The sequence below is a fragment of the Anabrus simplex genome, chromosome X (assembly GCF_040414725.1).
Source record: "Anabrus simplex isolate iqAnaSimp1 chromosome X, ASM4041472v1, whole genome shotgun sequence".
NCBI classification, from domain to species: Eukaryota; Metazoa; Arthropoda; class Insecta; order Orthoptera; family Tettigoniidae; genus Anabrus; species Anabrus simplex.
In genome coordinates this window covers 189,938,729-189,960,864 of record NC_090279.1, presented here as the reverse complement: position 1 = coordinate 189,960,864, position 22,136 = coordinate 189,938,729, and the positions used below count along the sequence as shown (strand labels likewise).

The 22,136-nt window shown below is 39.8% G+C and overlaps 1 long non-coding RNA gene across 1 annotated transcript; it reads right to left on the bottom strand.

Annotated features, from left to right (window-relative positions):
* Window positions 1-11,197: 11,197 nt before the first annotated feature.
* On the bottom strand, window positions 11,198-13,716 carry LOC136886080 (uncharacterized). The gene is made up of 3 exons (XR_010861689.2): window positions 13,600-13,716; window positions 13,426-13,512; window positions 11,198-12,662 (listed from the first exon to the last, which is right to left on the bottom strand). It is a non-coding gene; the product is annotated as an uncharacterized lncRNA (long non-coding RNA).
* Window positions 13,717-22,136: the final 8,420 nt, after the last annotated feature.

Sequence of the window (22,136 nt, the reverse complement as noted above, 5' to 3'; positions counted from 1 at the left end):
CCTACTGACATCAATTTAGTCTTCGAAAGGCTAATTTTCATACCATACTAATTGCACCTATTTTCAAGTTGCAAGATATTAGACTGCAGGCTTTCGGCACAATCTGCCATTAAGACCAAGTCGTCAGCATAGGCCAGAATGCTTACTACATTTCCACCTAACTGAATCCTTCCCTGCCATTTATACCTTTCAGCAGGATATCCATGTAAACTATGAACAACAAAGGTGAAAGATTACAGCCTTGTCTAACCTCAGTAAGTACCATGAACTCGTTCTACCATCAATTCTCACTGCAGCCCAACTGTCAACATAAATGCCACTGATTGATTTTGATAATCTACCCTTAATCCCTTAGTGCCCCAGTATGGTGAACATCTTTTCCCTCAGTACCATGTCATATGCTTTCTCTCGATCTACGAAATATAAACATAACGGTCTATTCCTTTCGTAGCATTTTTCAATTACCTGGCGCATACTGAAAATCTGATCCTGACAGCCTCTCCGTGGTCCGAAACCACAATGGTTTTCATCCAACTCCCTCTCAAGGAGTGAACGCACCCTCCCTTCCAAGATGCCAGTGAATACTTTGCCTGGTATACTAATCAATGAGATACCTCGATAGTTGTTGTAATCCTTCCTGTTCCCTTGCTTATAGACAGGTGCAATCACTGCTTTTGTCCAATCTAATGGTACCTTACCAACAGTCCATGCTAATGTTCTTATTGTACGCAGCAATTTCATCCCTGCCTTCCCGCTATACTTCACCATTTCAGGTCTAATTTAATCTATTCCTGCTGCTTTATGACAATGGAGTTTATTTACCATCCTTTCCACTTCCTCAAGCATAATTTTACCAACATAATTTTCCTCCTCTCTATGAGCCCTGTTGTTCGCGATACCACCATGAAGATTTCCTTAACGTTGAGAAGATTTTCAAAATATTCCCTCCATCTCTCCAGTGATTCCTTGGGATCTATTATGAGTTCACCTGAATGACCCAAAACACTGTTCATTTCTTTCTTCCCTCCCTTCCTAAAAATCTTTATTACCGGGCGAGTTGGCCATGTGCGTAGAGGCGCGCGGCTGTGAGCTTGCATCCGGGAGATAGTAGGTTCGAATCCCACTATCGGCAGCCCTGAAAATGGTTTTCCGTGGTTTCCCATTTTCACACCAGGCAAATGCTGGAACTGTACCTTAATTAAGGCAACGGCCGCTTCCTTCCAACTCCTAGGCCTTTCCTATCCCATCGTCGCCATAAGACCTATCTGTGTCGGTGCGACGTAAAGCCCCTAGCAAAATTAAAAAAAAAAAAAAATCTTTATTACTGTCCAGAAAGGTTTCCCTGCTGCTTGATCTACCCTTTCCAGGTTATTACCTAAATCTGCCCACGACTTCTTTTTGGATTCAGCAACTATTTGTTTCACTCTGTTTCTTTCATTTGCGTCAGCCCTTGTTTGGAGCCATTTCTGATAAGCCTCCTTTTTACGTTTAAAAGCTGCTCTCACTTCATCATTCCACCAAGATGTTCGCTTTTTCCCATCTTTACTCACAGTTGTTCCTAGGCATTCCCTTGCTGTTGCTACTTCAGCATCCCTGTATGCCACCCATTCTCTTTCTATATCCTGAACCTGCTTACTGTCCAATGTTCGGAACTTCCGACTAATTTTATCCATATACTTCAGCCTAATTTCCTCGTCCTGGAGATTTTCTATCCTTATTCGTTTACAGACAGATTTCACTTTCTCCATCCTAGGCCCAGAGATACTTAGTTCACTACAGATCAGATAATGGCTTGTTTCATCGAAAAATCCCCGAAAAGACCTGTACATTCCTAACAGATTTCCTGAATTCAGTGTAGGTTAAGATATAGTCTATTATGGATTTGGTAGCCCTAGCCTCCCATGTGTAACAGTGAATAGCCTTATGCTTGAAGAATGTATTCGTCACTGCTAAACCCATATTAGCACAAAAGTCCAGCAAACGCTTCCCATTCCCATTACCTTCCATATCTTCCCCACATTTACCAACCACCCTTTCGTATCCTTCAGTTCTATTTCTAACTCTCGCATTGAAATCACCCATTAACACTATCCTATCCTTGCTGTTGACCCTGACTATGTCACTCAATGTTTCAAAAACTTGTCAATTTCATCCTTATCTGCACACTCACATGGTGAATACACGGACACAATTCTAGTCCTAATTCCTCCAACTACTAAATCTACCCACATCATTTGCTCGTTTACATGCCTAACAGAAACTATGTTGCATGCAATAGTATTCCTGATAAAGAGCCCTACCCCAGACTCTGCCCTTCCCTTTTTAACACCCGTCAAGTTTATAACCTCCTAGCTCTTCCTCTTTATCACCCCTTACCCGGTCCGACACCATGGCTAAATGGTTAGCATGCTGGCCTTTGGTCACAGGGGTCCTGGATTTGATTCCCAGCAGGGTCGGGAATTTTAACCTTAATTGGTTAATTTCGCTGAGACGGGGGGTGGGTGCATGTGTCGTCTTCATCGTCATTTCATCCTCATCACGATGTGCAGGTCGCCTATGGGTATCAATTCAAAAGACCTGCACCTGGCAAGCCGAACGTGTCCTTGGACACTCCCGGCACTAAAAGCCATACGCCATTTCATTTCCTTTCCCCTTACCCGAATATCACTTACTCTTAGCACATCCAGATGCACCCTCTTTGCTGACTCAGTCAGTTCTAGTTTATTCTTCCATAAGCCCCATTAATACTGATAGCTCCCCATCAAATTCCATTTTGTTCGCCAAGTTGTTTCCAAGGAGTCCCTTGCCTGTCAAATGGGAGTGGGACTTTTCTACTCCCATACGTCTGAGGCTTACTTAAAATGTTCTGAGCTCGGTAAATTCATGAAGCAGGATGCTACCCTACTTACACGTAGCCCAAGTAAGGATCTCTCCTCTAACGGATCAGGGACCACTGGTGGATTGTATAGCCCTAGCCGCCTGAGCACAAAGAAAAGCCATGCCTCAGAATATGTCCGAAATGCCCACTCCCATTCCATAGCAACTGGTATCCCGACTCTCAGGACCACTTACTAGACCACTCAGCCGTTGCCCATGGTTCACGAACTAGAACGTGAGTACAGTAACTCACACCATGAACCATTGCGCCTGCAAAATTTTAACACACATTATTTACAGGAGAATGGAAAAACAAGCTGAAACTGAGTTAGGAGAAGATCAATTTGGCTTCAGAAGAAATGTTGGAACACGTGAAGCAATCCTGACTTTACGTCTGATTTTAGAGGATCTAATTAAGAAGGGCAAGCCTACATGCATGGCGTCTATAGATCTTGAAAAGTCATTTGACAATGTTGATTGTACCAAGCTATTTGAGATTCTGAAGGTGTCTTAAAAACCAATGAAGGTTTTTATTAATCTACTTATTCAATACTTTTTGTCCACTTATATGTGGTTACAAATACATACTAACACTTAACACTTTTGGGACGTTTCACAATAATTAAAGGAATTGATTTATGGTTAAGATACGTAGATGATACATTTGAAATTATAAACAAAGAAGTTTTGGATAAGTTAAATGAAATCGATCCTAATTTGAAATTTACTAAGGAGGACAAGATCAACAGTTCAATGAATTTTCTAGATATAACGGCCATGCGTAGAAATAACACCTTTGATTTCCAAATCTTTAGAAAGCCAATACAATCCTCTACAATTACAAACATCTCCTCATTACATCCTAATTCACAAAAACAGGCAACTTTCCATAGTCTAATATACAGAGCGCTTAGAATTCTTCTGTTCCCCAAGAACTTTTTTTGTTAATTGCTTTACGTCGCACCGACTCAGATAGGTCTTATGGCGACGATGGGACAGGGAAGGGCTAGGAGTGGGAAGGAAGCAGCCATGGCCTTAATTAAGGTACAGCCCCAGCATTTGCCTGGTGTGAAAATGGGAAACCACGGAAAACCATTGTCAGGGCTGATGACAGTGGGGTTCGAACCTACTATCCCCCGAATACTGGATACTGGCCGCACTTAAGCGACTGCAGCTATCGAGCTCGGTCCCCAAGAACTTAAAGACAGAATTCAACTATTTAACAAACTTTGCTAGACTTAATGGCTTCAAAGTATAAATGATCAATCGACTGATCAATAAAATTAAGAACAGGATGTTCACGAATCTGATACCAGACAAAACAAAAAAGACAAGAAGAGTATGCTACATTCACTTATAACAACCCAGCTATTCACCAGGTCGCTAATGTATTCAAGAAACATAATTTTAATATAGCATTTAGAACCACTAACACAAACCAGTCCATATTCTTTAACCATAAAAAAGTTAATTATGACAAAAATCGTTATTTGGGATCGGGAGTATATAGACCAAAATGTTCAGTGTAATTATTCATATGTTGGACAGACTGGAAGAAGACTTATGACAAGATATATCGAACATGTTAACGTGGAAAAGCATAGGAAGTACTCAGCGATGAGCTTGCATATGAGGGAGACTGGTCACCGACTTAATCTACAGAAAAGGATCTAGCAATAATTAGGAATATAGAGAAAGGAAGAATGGTAAATGAGCTAGAAAGTCTACATATCTATTTAGATCAGACGTTTAATAAAGATCAGAACCTTAATGATGTCATGGACACTAGAAATATATTACATGAATTAACACCTAGATTATTAAATACGGTTGGTTCAGATAAAGCTAGGATCCCTAATATATATAATTCTTTACGCTCTTAGGCTCCTTCCATATCTCCGAGTAGTAGGCCCGCTTCCATCAAATTTGATATCTCCACCCTTTCGTCAGCCTCGACAAACAGAGCTCCACCTATCCTCCCCTCCCTTTCACACTCCTCAACCCCTTCTCGCCCTGCGTTCATTATCACCTCTGCAGCACAGATACAATACGAGAAAAAGAGCCAACAGAAGAGTGGTTACTGACACAACGGAAGGTACTGTGTGACTGTTTACAACAAACACCTAAGGCCTCATCTAATATAATCAAATAGAACTCTTTCTCTCTTTTTGTTTACCACTTTTTAAAGACTTTCTTTCCTTCTCCTTACTGAGAACGATTAGTCCAATAGACTCTTGGAAGCTCTTGGCAAGGGTCCCCTACAATATTATGCCTGCATGATGTTCCACATTTCTCACGAACGTATACCGAGGCTTCAGTTTCCACAGTACTTACAACTACTCTTTGAATGTTTTACTACCTTCACATTAATGACAAAAGCAGCGACCTTGACCACGTCTTTTGCGAGACGTATGTTTCTGTGTTTGTGATATCGCCTTTATTTGTGAGAAAAAATTTATGTACTATCGCATTAGGAGAAATAACAGGCAAATTTATTTGAACCATTTTATTAGAACTTCAAAATTTATATAAGAAGAAGTTTTAGTCTCAGACCATAGACAGTGCTCCATTGACATTTTATCATGATTTTATCAAATGTATTCCATTTTCACATTAAGTGTACCAATATTTTAAGTAATAAGGTTACAAGGCTACTTTGCTAGTTTCTTTTTTAATATTATTTGTAATATTTTAAAGATTGTATTAAGGCTGAAGATTCCCTATTTAAAAAAAAGGCAAAACATGTCCCGAAAGTGTTAAGTGTTAGTATGTATTTGTAACCACATATAAGTGGACAAATAGTATTGAGTAGGTGGATTAATAAATACCTTCATTGGTTTTTAAGTCATAACAACTTTCAATACGGATTAATCATGAGGCATATAACATGTAATTCTTACGGTAATCGGGATCAGGTACCGAGAACGAAGAATGAGCTACAATCTGTATAAAAATCAGTTGGAGTGATAAGAATCAAGGGCTTTGAAAAAGAGGCAGCAGTCCAGAAAGGAGAGAGGCAAGGTTGCTGATTGTCCCCCCTCCTTTTCAATGTTTAGAACAGGCAGTAAAGGAAATCAAAGAGGAATTTGGGAAGGGAATCACAATTCAAAGAGAGGAAATCAAAACCCTGAGATTTGCTGATGATATTATTTTATCTGAGACTGCAGAAGATCTGGAGAAATTGAGGCAGTGAGTGAGAGAATGGGCTATGCCAGAGTTGGGTGGAACTGAGATATTTAGAGTTTTGTGTTTGCTCTAATAATGGGAAAAACATTCCTATCAACATATAAATTATTGTTTACCATTTCAAAGCATACATTTCAAACTCTTTAGGAAAATTATTTACAGGGTGTAATTCCATCATTTAATCAGCCCCTTAGGCCCTTTCCACCTGCAAACAACCAAACGAAATAACTTTGCATTACTACCTATAGGTTCGCTAACAGTACCTACCCAAGAATTGTCTTCATTACCTGGTTGCTATAAAACATTTAGTCCTTTATAACAGTCCGGCTCCATGGCTAAATAGTTAGCGTGCTGGCTTTTGGCCACAGGGTTCCATTCTCGGTGGGGTCGGCAATTTTAACCATCATTGGTTAAATTTGCTGCCACGAAGGCTGGGTGCATGTGTCGTTTTAATCATTTCATCTTCATCACGACGCACAGGTCGCCCACGGGAGTCAAATAAAAAGACCTGCACCTGGTGAGCCGAACATGTCCTCGGACATTCCCGGCACTAAAAGCCATACGCCATTTCATTCCATCAAGCAGTAGTCACAGTTTCCTTCGAGGCATTCAGATCGAAATGCAGAGAGAAGATTGTATGCTGCAGTTGCCCTGCCCTTACTTGATGTAGCCGTATCCCTACAGGTATATCTTCTTCTTTAGCTTGCCATTCGTTACACACTTTGCATGTATCTGTGTGAGGCATTTTGAAGCCGACATTAAATTTCGTATTAAATATAGTCCTGTATGTGCCACAACTAACATTCTTCATGCCAGTATCATCTCTTTCTTCTTTGTATACCGCACATCTCTGCAACTGATTTCACAACTCGAATGAATTTTTTTGAACCTTCTTACTTAGTGACTTACATACAAGGGAATGTTTTCTTAATATGGTACATTACTGATTTCTCGTCATCACTTAACTTATGCTTCTAATTACCGTGCTTACCTCTGAGATCCACATGAGGTGATACTATTGAGCTGGTACATGATGATGATCCTTCGCGTTCAGATTCGCCTCCTTCCAGCACATTAACGTGTACTCTAATCCAAAGTTTCTACACACTTTAGCCCTTTTGCACTTATCATCATTTCTAAGTCGTTTTTAAGTTTTTCACAGTTACTCACTATTACTTCCTCACCGTCCGCCATTTTGTACACAAATAACACGTGTTTGAAAATAAGCGCAGCGTTTGGCCAGCTCGCATAGCCGACAGGCAGCGCACACATTGAATGCTTCTAGCTGCTTGGCATAGCTCACTCTCTCGCAGCATAAACGTGAGATGAGTAATTCACAGAAAATATGTTCTTTAAAAAAGAAAGGAAGGAGCCTGTGGAAGTCTGTGATATTTTGCACAATGAAAGATGAATGTAAGCCCTACACAAGGGTACCAATAACTCAATTTTGACAAAATCTCGGCATAGCCCACTCTCTCGCTCACTGCCTCAATTGCTGAATGGTATGGACAGAGCCTTGGGTAAGGAGTATAAGATGAATATAAATAAGTCCAAAACAAAAGTAATGGAGTGCAGTCGAAAAAAGTCAGATGATGCAGGAAATATTAGATAAGGAAATGAGGTCTTAAAGGAGTAGAATATTGTTACTTGGATAGTAAAATAATTAATGATGGCAGAAGTAAAGAGGACTTAAAATGCAGACTGGTACAAGTAAAGAAGGCCTTTCTTAAGAAAAGAAACTTGCCCACCTCGAACATTGATATAGGAATTAGAAAGATGTTCTTGAAGACTTCTGTCTGGAGCGTGGCATTGTATGGAAGTGGAACATGGACGATAACTAGCTCAGAAAGGAAGAAAATAGAAGAATTTGAAATGTGGTGTTACAGAAGAATGCTGAAGGTCAGATGGATAGATTGAATCACGAATGAAGAGATACTGAATCGAATTAGTGAGAGGAGATTGATTTGGTTAAATTTGATGTGAAGAAATAAAATGATAGGACACATCTTTAGACACCCAGGACTTGTGCTGTTGGTTTCTGGGGGAAGTGTAGGGGGTAAGAACGGTAGGGGTAGACCAAGGTATGAATATGACAAGCAGATTAGAGCAGATGTAGGATGCAGCAATTACATAGAAATGAAAAGGTTAGCACAATATAGGGTAGGATGGAGAGCTGCACCAAACTATCTGTTAAATGATGACTCAAACAACAACCACCAAAATATGTGCTTTCAGGTTACTTTGTTACTTAAGCGTAAACACTCAGCACTCTGTACCTTAAAAAGTGATTCAATATAAGACTAATGAATGACACCTTCTTTAGTAAAAATTACCTGTTCTTCGGCTAAGCAGTTGCGTACAAGATTAACCATATGACAAGCATCTAATAAAACAACAACTGATGCATTATCTAATACAGGATGGGGATAACATGTTTTCAATTCATTTAAATTACGTAAATTTGCACCCAAACTTCTTGCCACCGGGCAAGTTGGCCATGCGGTTAGGGGCGCACAGCTGTGAGCTGGCATCCGGGAGATAGTAGGTTCGTATCCCACTGTCGGCAGCCCTGAAGATGGTTTTCCATGGTTTCCCATTTTCACACCAGGGAAATGCTGGGGCTGTAACTTAATTAAGGCCCCGGCCGCTTCCTTCCCATTCCTAGGCCGTTCCTGCCCCATCGTCGCCATAAGACCTATCTGTGTCGGTGTGATGTAAAGCAAATAGTAAAAAAAACTTCTTGCCATGCTTGGTATTGTTACTAACTCCATCAAATGTTTAACTGTTAGAGTAACTCCAATTTCATGCAATTTCTCCATACAACTTGTCATCAGAAATGCCTCCTCCTTGCCTGATAGAGAATCTATGAAAAAATAGCCACAAGGAATTTTCGAACTGTCATTCATGGCAGTACACATTATCGCACACACGATTTTTGCAGTAGGCAACCTATCACTGCTCATTTCTGTGCCCATGTTCAGTGTTCTCCCTAGGACCTTTTTAATGGGTGCACCACCCAGCTGGTTTTACCAAATACAGTAGAGACAATACGCGACACTTACGGATTTCGCCTTGTTAAAATGGGAGACAATTCGACGGTGGCGCTCCTAGTGACTTGACCTGAACAAATCGCGCTAAATTCAAATATCAATGGAAATGTATATACGGAAATGGATAAATAAATTACGTCTAGAAAGAAAGTGGTATTGAGATATTAACTTCGAAGTTGCTAAAGCAATTCTGGATAAATGAATGAAGAATTATGTAAAAGGTTATTATTCAAAGACTGAAATTAGACACATAAACAAGATATGAAATGGGCTGCTGTGAAATGGCTTGATCTTTCATTTATGCATTACTTTTTTAGCTTTAGCATTCCTGCCTGAATTTTTACAGTTGGATTTGTCTTTTTTCTCATTTACAAAACATTTTATCATCACGTTAAGACACTTGTCAATAAAAATATCAGCACATTCCTTACACACATGATGCAATGAATTAACAATTAAAATCTGGACAATTTTCCTCTTAATATGAAGCCTACTAACAGAAAGAAAATCTATAAAATCCCGGCTTTAATCTGAGAAGAGGGATAAAAGAAAGAAAAGTGTGAAAATGTTGTCGATAGTGATGCTTTAAAGAATATTTACGTACAATTAGAGCAAAAATGTAACATACCCTTGGCTGTATTGCCGAGGATTTCTAAAGTCGCTGGCCTGGAAATGATCTGAACAGATCTTATAATTCTTATATAAGCGTAACGTCCCTTCTTTCTTGTACACCTTATCCAAATCGCCTCTGTGACATTTCAAAACCCACAGATCACACCTACAACACATCGGTATTGAAGGTTAACTACTGCACTATAGAATAAAATATGCGTATTACATTTTATGCCAGTTTTAATATGGGTCGAGCAGGTCAGAAGATTATGAAGTTCTATAAAAATCTCTGTCACTTGAAGAATATATATGCAAACACAATATTACTTACATGTTCTTGTCATGAGGGAACCTGAAGAACGACCGCGCATTTTTCTCTACATGGAAATTCTAAGTTCCCATGGAGGGAATTAGATTCTTTTCCACCAATAGAGCATATAAAAAATCAGATGGATGGCTTTTTCGGCGTTTGCTCTATTAACCAGCGCTTCGTCTTAGGTCTGACACTAGACTCCTCAGAGTGGGATGTATCAGACCCCACCCACTGGCGCTGGGGTGTATGCAGGTGAACTTATCAGAAGCTTATTTATGAAGCACAGTCTGACAACCGCATACGGGAGATAAAACTCCAAGTGGAATTAATGCCCGCCTAGCAATTCCAAATGGAAATTCTAAGTTCCCATGGAGGGAATTAGATTCTTTTCCACCAATAGAGCATATCAAAAATCAGATGGATGGCTTTTCCGGCGTTTGCTCTATTAACCAGCGCTTCGTCTTAGGTCTGACACTAGACTCCTCAGAGTGGGATGTGTCAGACCCCACCCACTGACGCTGGGGTGTATGCAGGTGAACTTATCAGAAGCTTATTTATGAAGCACAGTCTGACAACCGCATACGGGAGCAAATGCTGGAAAAGCCATCCATCTAATTTTTGATCTGATTTTTGATATGCTCTATTGGTGGAAAAGAATCCAATTCCCTCCATGGGAACTTAGAATTTCCATTTGGAATTGCTGGGCGGGCATAAATTCCACTGTGGAGTTTTATCTCCCGTATGCGGTTGTCAGACTGTGCTTCATAAATAAGCTTCTGATAAGTTCACCTGCATACACCCCAGCGTCAGTGGGTGGGGTCTGACACATCCCACTCTGAGGAGTCTAGTGTCAGACCTAAGACGAAGCGCTGGTTAATAGAGCAAACGCCGGAAAAGCCATCCATCTAATTTTTGATCTGACATTTTTCTCTACTTCGTAATTACTGCAGTCAAACACAGCACATACCTTTCCCCTTATGTTGAGAGGAGATATCAAGGAATGACACACGCTACTATTTAATTACGTAAACTCACTGAAAACGCATACATAACACCAAAAACTTCACACAAAAATACACGTGCTCTTATGAGAGAATCAGTACTGTTCAGGTCTATCCGCTAGAGTGAGCTCCAATAGCTGTCCCTCGATATCTCGCTAAGTGTCGCGTATTATCTCTACTGTATTTGGTTTTACAGACCGCCCGGCTAACAATACCTCGAGAAGCGCTAGTAACATAATACTGATACATAGAGTCACTGGGTGCTCCAAATTAAAATGCAAATACTGTAAAATTGTTTGTGTAAATGATAAATCATCATTATTGTCAACATAATTGCATCAATTACATCAGAGTTTAAATGTTTAGCTTGACTATCACGTGTGCGTAAGCAATATCCGGATTAGCATGGAATCGTATGCAAGCTTGATTCCACACGATGTCGCAAACCTGTATAGCACTCCAAAGCAAATGAGTGGTAAGCCGCGGTGTTACAACATTATGAATGATCAGTAGAACACTAGAAGTTCAAAATACTCTTATGTCTTATTAGTGAAAATAACACTAAAAATAGTTAAATGTTTTCCTGTCTGATATTATTGTTAATGCTCTAATGGAAATACATTGAAATTTTATCATATTCAGTTTCTTACGTAGTTTTCCCCGCCCGGTTACTCATTCCTGCCACCCGACTGTCGAAAATTTCTGGGGAGAACACCGCATGTCAATGTAACCTACGATCTTGTTTCCAGTAAATTCAACATGTTCCTTTAGGCACATATCATCAATGGAGAGACAGAGAATTGCAACCAAACCCCCTTTTCTACTCACCCTTAGCGTCACCTCAATAGCATTGAAGCAATCCGTACTGAAACTTGGCTCGCAGTTAACTTTCATGTTCCAAGAACGTATTATCATTAAACTTGGAAGAGCGCTGTTAAATTTTGATCTAAGATAGGTATATGCCTTTGGAGAAAAATAATTTAATGTTAGGGCAAATGATCTCACTGACTGATCATATGAACCACTTTGTTTGTTTGAGAATTTTTCCTAGCTCTGTCTAACAAGCAACACACATCAGAAGAAATACTGCTTTTTAAAATTTCTACATTGTTTTCTAATAACATGTTTTCTTGCATTAAGGAGTCAATAATTTCTTCATCAGTCTTAATCTTTCTTTCATACCTCCGGACTTTTTGCTGTAACACTTTTATTTTTTTCTTTGCACTACAAAGTTCTTCTTTTGCTTTATTAAATTCCTCAATTAGATTCGTTTTGTGTGGTGTTAACTGTTCTGGACTATTAGGCCTATCATCTAAAGAATGAATTGCACTATCACAGTCACTTACTTGCTGATCACTGCTTACACTACTCTTATTTTCTAAGATGACATTCCTCGGCACAGGTGGTTTTTGCTCTGTCTTCGTATGATTCTGCAAGTGTGCTGGATAAGCAGGGAAAATGCTGGGAATGGCATCATCTTTCAATCTTCTCGTCTGACCTGTCAGATCTAGATCTTCTGGGCGGAAATGCTGCGAGCAAACACCTGAAGCAGAAGTTGGATGCCAGTTCTGTCTTCTAATTGCCTTAATCCATGATTTTCTTAAATCTTCTCTGGTTGGAAACCTATTTAGAGGCAAGAAACACTCGATTAGGCCTGATTTATAGCTATTCTGGCCTACTATTAAACAACACCTATTTCGATTTGTGCAAGCTTACTAATCCTTCTACTCCAATTTTAACAGTAATTTTACATTCCTACTACATATCTTTAAAGAATAGAGGAGACCGAAACCACTATTATTGAATGACTGACATAACCAAAACAAAAACTTATCCTATAACCTATAATAGTGTTGTAGCAACATTTCTACTATTGTTAACATTATTAATACTATTATACTACGCCGCACTCCATCACAATGGGGCTAACGCCAACAAATATAAATACATCATTAGGAAGTGATCTCCGTCTCCTACGTGATTAGGCATCTTTAATAGTTAATTTAATTTCAATAATAACTAGAGAACAAGGAAGTGTACATGCAAGCACAGAAATAGAGTCCCGACGTAAACAATCAACACTGCCCCACTCCAGTACAGAAAAGGAGGAGAGGGAGTGAAGGGGTAGTGTCGAAGGCCACTCCAGTACCAAAAAGTAGGAAAAGGAGGGGAGGGAGTGAACGGGTAGTGCTAAAGGCATAGTGTGTGTATTGCTATACATCCACCACTGCGCCCGTTTCAATCACAACAGTCTTGTAGCGGGCTGTCTCCCTGCAGCAATGCGTTAAGCATGGAGGTGGGGGTATACCATGCTTTGTTTATACCGGAACACCATTTCTGTGCTCGCATGTACTATACTGTACATGTGCACAAGAAAGTCACTTACCGGTGTATTGAAATTCCTATTCCTCCCTTCTTCTTACTTCGTGAATAGGAAAACCCGCACCCAAACACTACGCAGGTATTCACCATTCTGCAACAAAGAAGTTTGCCGAAAAATTCATGTGAAATGTACATAAAAACAACATAAACCAAAAGTGCACATAACACAGCAACATACGTTTACAATAGTTCTACCGCTACGTAAGACGACGGCGGCCGCAGATTTCCGCTTTCTTCTTCTGCTTAGAAATTTCTTGAGCTCTACTTAATACCCATTACCCAGTCACTACACTTAGGCCCGGTTTCTGGAACGTGAGATATCGAACCAATAGCGGTATCGAATGGTTAACTTGTGTTTTGGCGTTGCACGAACGTAAGATACATCTATCGGTTCGATAAATCGCTTGCTAACTTAGAGGGCCCTGACCAGGAGATATCTATTTGTCAAAAATTGCTTTCACAGCCGCAGATCTTAAAATCACAGCAATAGAACCCGCTTTTGGGTGGTTAGGCCGTGTGCATTATGCAGAGTTTCGTTTTGTTAACCTGGTGACGCGTGCGCAGTACTTCGGTAACAGCAACTAACATTGTGTTTGTTAAAATTTTCTATGGCTATCTCATCTTCTTTCGACGAAGATATTGTAGAAATGGTCAACATTGTAGAACGACCACGATTATATTATCGTCGGCCTAATGTTCTAATGAAGTATACAGTAGTGAAAATGAATTCAAAGGCAGATTGAGACTGAACAAATATACTGGCATAGGTTTGGTAGAGGTTACAGGCGACAATTTGCGTCCTGTGACAAATAATTTTCCATTGTACCCTGTTGATCGAGTATTAATTACGATACCCTTTAAGACTCATATTTGTATCTGTGACTGCATTCGTGTCCATAAAAGCCCTGGTTCCAGTAACTGAGTATAACAGATAATTACACATTTATCCTAGTAGACCTACTGCAGGTCTACTTGCATTGACAGTGAGCATATACCGGTACTCTTATCGTGGGATTGTTTTTAATTAACGATATTACATTACAAGGAACTAACAGGTTATATAATTATGTTAATTACCCGATATATATCGTTACACTGTGGTCAAACAATGTTCATATTTTGAAATAACAGGGAAGAGATACCAGTACGGTATACTTATAAGGCTCAGTGCAAACAGGATCGCGCGTGACATGTGCTACTGGTGTGCATATTTCATTAGATATCCTCAAACAATGTCAAATTCTTCTGACAGTCCTTAAACACTACGAAAATGTCACCAACGTCTGGAAGAACTAGTCGAATACCAATTTCTCGCTGCATGGCAAAGAGGGGATAGTTGGAGCTGCACAGAAAGCTCAAATACGATGCATTACTTGTGCGCATGCGCCTGGCAATCTAGGGAACAAATCTAATGCAAAAAAACAAAGCAGTACGAGGGGTGGCATCTAGTGTGTATTTATGGAACTTGATCAATGGGCCAATAGTTGACAGTTCGATAAGTTAGCTCTTATTCCGATGTGCAACGCAGCGAAGATCTATCGAGTCGACAGCTGTAACAAAGCAATAGCTATCTGAAAGATATCTCACCATTCCAGAAACCGGGCATTAATATTGCTTGTCTTCACGAAAACAGACTTAATTTTCACTCGCGATTTCTGCTCTGCACTCCCCTACGTCCAGTAATCTTCTTCTACTCCTTGTATGCTGTTGGGCTTAGCTTTAACCTTTCCTTCTTGATACTTATGGACTTTTTTTCTGTCGTCCAGCCACTATGCGAATAATAACATTAAGCACACGCAAGACAGAATCTAGAAAGCATAAAATAAGTCCAAATTGCACACATTAATGGAGGGGTTGAAAACTGTTGTCCCTGAAATCAGTCTATATAGGTATTCACAGTTCACACACGAACAAATCTCTTGAATCTCTTAGCTTTAACCAAATACAGTCTATTTGCTTTAACTTCGTACCAAAGAGAATAAGTACCCAATAACTACACCGTTTGGTAATGCATTTGTTTGCGTTGAGTTAATATCCGTAGGTTGGTAATCTTGGGAAGTGCAAGCCTTGTAATTTGGTTTTCGTGAATAAGGTTGGATGATATTCAAATATTCCGTCCATCTATTATTATTGTGCCCTTTGGCTCGTCGAATCAATCTATTCGTGCACCTACCCTCAAACCACCTGCTTATAAGAAATTTAAATGTTTATTAAATTCTGTAGATTATCATCTTTTTACCGATGGTTCAAAATACTTACAGTATGTCTAGCGCCTGACAATGTGCAGCCACTCTGAGCAACTCGGCTAAGTTCGATCCGTCACCTGTTGTTTGAGTCATCAGTCCATAGACTGGTTTGATGCAGCCCTATCCTGTGCTAACCTTTTCATTGAATACCGGTATATTATTAATTGTACAATTCCTCTGTATGAGCCTTTGGCTCGTTGGAATTAATTATTGAAATAAATATCTAATATCTCTTGCATCCTACGTCTGCTCTAATCTGCTTGTCATATTCATACCTTGGTCTACCCCTACCGTTCTTACCACCTACACTTCCTTCAAAAACCAACTGAACAAGTCCTGGGTGTCTTAAGATGTGTCCTATCATTCTATCTCTTCTTCTCGTCAAATTTAGCCAAATCGATCTCCTCTCACCAATTCGATTCAGTATCTCTTCATTCGTGATTCGATCTACCCATTTCACCTTCAGCATTCTTCTGTAACACCACATTTCAAAAGCTTCTATTGTCTTTCTTTCTGAGCTAGTTATCGTCCATGTTTCACTTCCATACAATGCCACGCTCCACACGAAAGTCTTCAAACACATCTTTCTAATTCCGATATCAATGTTTGAAGTGAGCAAATTTCTTTTCTTAAGAAAGCTCTTCCTTGCTTGTGCTAGTCTGCATTTTATGTCCTCCTTACTTTTGCCATCGTTAGTTATTTTACTACCCAAGTAACAATATTCATCTACTTCCTTTAAGACTTCATTTCCTAATCTAATATTTCCTGCATCATCTGACTTTGTTCGACTGCACTCCATTACTTTTGTTTTGAACTTATTTATTTTCATCTTGTACTCCTTACCCAAGACTTCATCCATACCATTCAGCAACTTCTCGAGATCTCCTGCAGTCTCAGATAAAATAACAATATCATCGGCAAATCTCAAGGTTTTGATTTCCTTTCCTTGGACTGTGATTCCCTTTCCAAATTTCTCTTTGATTTCCTTTACCGCCTGTTCTATGCAAACATTGAAAAGGAGAGGGGACAAACTGCAGCCTTGCCTCACTCCTTTCTGGATTGCTGCTTCTTTTTCAAAGCCCTCGATTCTTATCACTCCAGACTGATTTTTATACAGATTGTAGATAATTATTCGTTCTCGGTATCTGATCCCTATCATCTTCAGAATCATAAATAGCTTGGTCCTTTCAACATTATCGAATGCCTTTTCTAGATCTACGAATGCCATGAACGTGGGCTTGTCCTTCTTGATTCGATCCTCTAAGATCAGACGTAAAGTCAGGATCGCTTCACGTGTTCCTACATTTCTTATGAAGCCAAATTGATCTTCTCCCAACTCAGCTGCAACTTGTTTTTTACTACCTTCTCTTCCTTGGCCTACCACTGCATTCCAGTCTCCCATCACAATTAGATTCTCGTCACCTTTTACATACTACATTAAATCTTCTGTCTCCTCATATATTCTTTCGATTTCTTCATCATCCGCTGAACTAGTAGGTATACAGACCTGCACTATTGTGGCGAGCATTGGTTTGGTGTCTATCTTGACGACAATAATTCTTTCACTATGCTGGTAGTAGTAGCGTACCTGCTGCCTTATTTTCTAATTAATTATTAAACCAACTCCTGCATTTCCCCTGTTTGATTTTGTGTTGATAATTCAGTAGTCGCCTGACCAAAAGTCTTGTTCTTCCTGCCAACGTACTTCAATTACACCAACTACATCTAACTTTAGCCTATCCATCTCCCTTTTCAGACTCTCTAACCTACCACAACGATTCAAACTTCTAACATTCCACGCTCCGACTCGCAGAATGTCAGTATCCATCTTCCTGATGATCGCCCCCTCCCGTGTAGTGCCCACCCGGAGATCCGAATGGGGGACTAGTTTACCTCCAGAATATTTAACCGGGAGGAAGCCATCATCAGTACATCATTCATACAGAGAGAGCTGCATGTCCTCGGGAGTTAGTTACGGCTGTAGTTTCCCGTTGCTTTCAGCCGTGTAGCAGTATCAACACAGCTAAGCCATGTTGAGTATTATTACAAGGCCGTATCAGTCAATCATCTAGACTGCCGCCCTTGCAACTATCGAAAGGCTGCTACCCTCCTTTCCATGAACCATTCGTTGGTCTGGTCTCTCAACAGATACCCATCCGATATGGTTCCACCTGCGGCTCGGCTATCTGCATCATTGGGACACGCAAACCTCCCCACCGCGGCAAGGTCACATGGTTCGCAGAGGAGGATCCGTCACTTGATCCGTCACCTATGAAATACAATATGGCCGGCAGATAAGCAGCTGACGGTGGTCGGCAACACGGCCGACTGGATCGCCTCGTTGCGCCCTAGAGCGACGCATCAAGTCGGCCGTGTCAGCAAGATAATTGTTCGACAATTGTTCGCTAAGTTCCCTACATTGCCCTACTTCCTCAACTTTCAAATGCGCACAGTTCGTAGAAATTAAGTATTTTTATCTTAAATCCCCTCATAGCTCACACCGATATTTACAAATTGTAATTTCTACACTACCTTCTTAAATTGACCATGCAACACCAGCATGCTAAGGTTTTTGAAAGTAGATAAAAAGTTATCGGTACCACGTTAACGCTGCGTATGTTTCATAGATTTCACTTAAGTTTTAAAATCTTCCTCTTGAGAGGTTTCTAGTGAGTTTTATAAATCGCTCGCACTTCTGTAAATGATTTGTGACAATGTTACTTAAAAGTGGATTTAAAAATATTTCTGAAAAAAGCTGTGGAAGCCCATCAATACAAGCATCACATTTTATTTCTCTTGTGAATTTATCTTTCATGAGACTGGAGCAGTTTAGTTAGTCATTTCGAGGTAGATAATGCAGAGCTGCAATAAGAAAATCAGAGATAATTGTCAGAAGCGATACAAAAGATTACTAGACTCATAACAAAGAAATAGTGACCTTCCATTATCGGATGGATGTATTATTTCATGCTTCAAATTCAAAAGTACCACGTCCCCCACATTATGTTTCAAACATTGAAATATTAACCTGGTAATTATCGGTTACTATTCGAAGAACTTGAAAACCACAGAGCGAGTTGGCCGTGCTGTTAAGGGCGCGGAGCAGTGAGCTTGTATTCGGGAGATAGTGGTTAGAACCCCACTGTCGGCAGTCCTGAAGATGGTTTTTCGTGCTTTCACATTTTCATACCAAGCAAATGTTGGGGCTGTTCCTTAATTAAGGCCATGGCCGCTTCCTTCCCACGTCTAGCCTTTTTCTGTCCCATCGTCACCATTAGACCTATTTGTGTCGGTGCGACGTAAAATGATTCGTAAAAACTTGAAAACCATGTTCTTTGACTGCTTCAATGGCATCTAATGTACATTTTGCTACCTGCTCTCCAGTTAGCGAATAAGTGAAATATAACGAAACCGGTAGACTATTTTATAAAATATTGGCAATCCCTTGAATAGAATACACAGTATTTTGTTAGCCAGCTTGACTTCAACGCTCAGTACCGTAAAGTGGGGTAACTTCGGCCACTGACGAATAGCAACACTTATTTTCTCCTGCCTCCTATACGGAAAAAGATGAACCACTTGCAACAACTAAAATGCATGTACAATAGAATGCTCTATCGACACTCGGTAGTCCAAAGAACATTGGCATGCTCATTTTTGAGTCAATCTATTTTTTTCGCAGCCCCGACTATTGTCTTGTTTGGTAACAGCAGAAAACAAACTGTTCTCCAGCCCCAGCATTCGATTCTCCATTTCAAAGGTTTATGGGGTCAAAATGTAAGTACGTCTGGTAACTGATCAACCTAATTTGAAGCATTTTATTCAAATAGGTTTTTCAGGAAATAGTTTTGTGATAAAAGTTGTCCTCTTCCGGGGTAACTTCGGCCAAGCCAAGAACGTACGGGAAAACATTACGCGGCCGCGGGTATTGTAATTACAATCTTGTTTACTTCAAGAATGCTTTAGAAGAGATTAATAAAGCTACAATAACAATAAACGGGGAAGTTTATCCCGACAGGGATAGGAAAGATGGTTCCTATTTTCAATGATAAATAGACGGATATCAGATGACACAGACGATGCGCAATTAAGAACTTGATTGACGGCCCAGATATTTTCTAATTTAGAAGACGGTGTATTATGAGAACAGTCTACAAGATTGCTTCTTTTCCTATCTCCTTTTCTCTCCATACTATTGGGCTTTATGATTTTCGTACTTTTTATTTATTATCTTTTTTACCATTACAAATAACTACGCAATCCAACACGTAATTTGTAATATCATAAAATGCTTGTACGCTTAGGCTAAATAAAATAGTCCATTCTTTGTGAAAAATGGGAATTTGATCACTATACTTCTGTTTCACTGCAAATCGTTTTAATTTGTTTGTGATTGTTGATACTGGGCGTTCTGCAGGTTTTAAAAAACATTCACAGAGGCCGAAGTAACACTATATCGAAGAAAATTTCGTTTCCTGAGTTATTTTTATGGCGGCCGAAGTTACCCCAAAACATGGGGTAACTCCGGCCACTCTTTCGATAATCAAATTCATTACTGAATAACAATTATAATTATGTTCATATTTAGAAATGAAGAACAAACATAGCAGAACTTATATTAAATTTTTCAGAAAATTAGAGGGAATATTTCACATTTTAATTTAAAAAATATACGAAAAATTGGCCGAAGATACGGTACATTTCTGTTGACATCTCTCATGCCGAAACCTATCTCAAGTTTCTATCATACTGTAGTAATATTTGAATACTGATGTCCCATTGCTATCGGAAAGTTCAATATTACAAAGGCCTTAACAAATATACTAGTTAGTAATTGTAATGACGGTATTGCCTAATATTTGGAGACTGATATTCCATTACTATCTTAATGCGCGCCAGTAGAACATAGCCGACAGATGTCACCCGAGTACGGCCGAGTATAGTCGACAGATCTCACCCGAGCACGGCCGAGTATAGCCGACAGATCTCACCCGAGCGCAGCCGAGAGGCTTCACATTGTCAGGCGCTAGACACAAGTGTTCAAAATCGTGTACTGGAGCAAATACAGTAGAGACAATACGCGACACTTGCGGATTTAGCCTTGCTAAAATGGGAGACAATTCGACGGTGGCGCTCCTAGTGACTTGGCCTGAGAAAATCGCGCTAAATTCAAATATTAATGGAAATGTATATACGGAAATGGTTAAATACATTACATCTAGAGAGAAAGTGTTATTGAGATATTAACTTGGAAGTTGCTAAAGCAATTCTGGATAAATGAATGAAGAATTATTTAAAAGATTATTATTCAAAGACTGAAATTAGACATATAAACAAGATGTGAAATGGACTGCTGTGGAATGGGTTGATCTTTCATTTATGCGTTACTTTTTTAGCTTTAGCATTCCTGCCTGAACTCTCACGGTTGGATTTGTCTTTTTTTTTCATTTAAAACCATTGTATCATCACATTAAGAGACTTAGGATGTCCCCCTGAGGGAGCCCCGTAGAAGTCATACGTGCTGGAATCTGTGGGAAGTGTTTAAGTTGAAGTGATCTATGCATCAGCATGTTTAATAGAAGGTTAATGGAGAGAGGCGGAAAATTGTATTGAGCAATTTTTGGAGTAAAATTTTGAGGTCAACATGATCATAGGCTCCACGTAAGTAAAAAATAAATAGCCATCAAGGGTTCCTTCCGACATCGTGCTAAATTGATATCGGTAACCAAAAGCTTAATGGCATCGGAGGCAGAACGACCCGCTAGGAAGGCAAATTGATATTTGGGCAACAAGTTATAAAAATCGAGAGACCATTTGAGGCGTTCCAGAATAATTTTTTGGAAAAGTTTTCTAAGGCATTGTCCCAGGTAAATGCCCCTATAACTATCAGGAAGGACAGGATCTTTACCTGGTTTCAACAGGGGGACTAGATAAAATGCGTTCCAGGTGGAAGGGGTTCAAGCCGTCTCAAGGCAAAGATTGAAAATCTGTAGTAAGTGCTGCCTAGCTAAAAGGGGAAGCTGTTTTAATACTGAATACGAGATCGCATCCCGTCCAGGTGTCGAATTATGTGAGGTGTTGATGACCAGATTTAATTCTTGGATATCACATGGGCTCATGAGCGACGAAAATTTATTGGAGCTAGGGGGGAAAAACGAAGCTATAATGTGGGCCTACAGAATTCAGCGTTAGTTGATGAAAATTTTTATCAAATCCTCCAATATTGAAATGTATTTTAGATGGGTTACTAATTAGGCAGTTGTATAGGCCGGCTATGGCTCACCATACCTGTTTGGACGCCGACTGTCTATTTAGAGAGGCAATGAAGGTTTTCCAAGCTAGTCGGTGTTTGTCATTAAAAACCTTTGTTGATTGAGCTACCATGACTTTATAGAGTAAGTAAGATTGTTACGTACCCAAACGTCGAAAGGAGCGCAGAGCTTCTTTCCGGCGTGATATTAAGGCTGCA